This window comes from Xenopus laevis, chromosome 4S, assembly GCF_017654675.1.
Source record: "Xenopus laevis strain J_2021 chromosome 4S, Xenopus_laevis_v10.1, whole genome shotgun sequence".
NCBI lineage: Eukaryota > Metazoa > Chordata > Amphibia > Anura > Pipidae > Xenopus > Xenopus laevis.
This window is the reverse complement of record NC_054378.1, coordinates 125,284,236-125,285,877: the sequence shown is the minus strand read 5'-3', so window position 1 is coordinate 125,285,877 and position 1,642 is coordinate 125,284,236. Positions and strand designations below refer to the sequence as shown.

The 1,642-nt window shown below is 44.9% G+C and overlaps 1 non-coding gene across 1 annotated transcript; it reads right to left on the bottom strand.

Annotated features, from left to right (window-relative positions):
• Positions 1–555: 555 nt before the first annotated feature.
• trnat-ugu lies at positions 556–628 on the bottom strand. The gene has a single exon. It is a non-coding gene; the product is annotated as a tRNA-Thr (tRNA).
• Positions 629–1,642: the final 1,014 nt, after the last annotated feature.

Below are 1,642 nucleotides of genomic sequence, written 5' to 3'. Positions count from 1 at the left end.
TTCTTCTTTTGCCGGTAGTTCAAAAGGACATTGGAGAGGTTTCCACTGACAATCTTGTCTTGGAGGAACAGGAACCATAAAAATCTCCCCTGTGAGAGGAGTGTTCAGTATTAATATTGTTGAAAAGTTCAAAGGCATTTCCTTAGGTGGCGGGGGGGGGGGTCTAAGGAAATATCTTGTTGGACAATGTCAGCAGGTGTTAAACAACATTTTTTTTACTTAGACTTAAGGTGGCCATACATGGAGAGATCCGCTCGTTTGGCGATAACGATCGGATCCAACGGGCCCAACGATCGGATCCTAACGAATAGTAATGGGCAGTCGGATCACGGGACCGCATCTACGAATAGATGTGGCCGCGATCCGACGGGGTTTTTCGTCCCATCCGATCGAGATCTGGCCAACTTTCGCTTGTGAGGGGACATAATTACTCTTTAAGCGTATTTTAGAGGGCTTTATAGGCAGATAGCGGGTTTTTTTCTCCTTATTTTTAACTTTTGGCAGGGTTATTTATATACTGTTAATTAATAACAACGTTACCTATAAAGAAAGCTCAGGCCCCAGTGAGAATTGAACTCACGACCCCTGGTTTACAAGACCAGTGCTCTAACCACTGAGCTATGGAGCCAGGTACTGTATGTGACACCTTGCTTAGTATTTCCAGGTATTACTGTCTCTACACAGCAGTGGAAATTTAAATTCTGGGAGCAGCGCATGTTCTTTCTTTAGTCACCAGAATTGTCCCTTCTGGACATGGAGCCTGGAGAAGAAGAACTTGGAATTTCAGAATCCCATGATTCTTTCTCAGGTACAGACTCTGTTGAGCCACGAGCAACAATACAAAAATACACATGGATCACTGCACTAGAGCCACTCCCTTCAGACTAGAAGAAAAGAAGTTTAATTTAAAGCAACAGAGTAGGGGGTTCATCACAGTCAGGACAGTGAGGTTGGGGAATGCACTGCCGGGTGATGTTGTGATGCTGATTCAGTTAATGACTATAAGAGGGACTTGGATGATTTCTTGGACAAGCAGAATATCATATGGTGATACTAAAATGTGCAATTAGTATATATGTTGGTATATATTGTATATAGTTTATATGTGAGTGTATAGATGCACTGGGGCTCATTTGGAGGGGTTGAACTTGATGAACTTTGGTCTCTTTTCAACCCAACTTAACTATGTAACTATGGGATAGTTTGCTTAGATCTGGGCTGGAATGTATATACCTGTAGAGACAGCAGAGCTCCACCAGAATGCAGATCTTGATGAAATGTGTTGCAAAACTGTGAAAATCTTTTAAACATGGATCTTCTCCTTGCAGCAGGTTCATGTCAAATTGGCAATCTGGGCAGACTGCACTAGGCAAATCCAATATGGAAAAGGTCCTTGGAGTCCTTGTAGATGATAAACTTGGCTGTAACTAGGGTTGCCACCTTTACTCAAAAATATTACCGGCCAGTGGGAGGCGGGCACCAAAAGGGGCGGTCTGTGACGCAAAAGTAGCATAACTAGAGGGGAGCGGGCCCTGGCGCGGGACGTGCAGCCTGTACACCTGCAATTACTGAAGAAGTCAGTGGCACATTAGCTGCCGGGGGGCCCTGAGGGGGTGCAGGCACTGGCCCAATCGCACCCCCT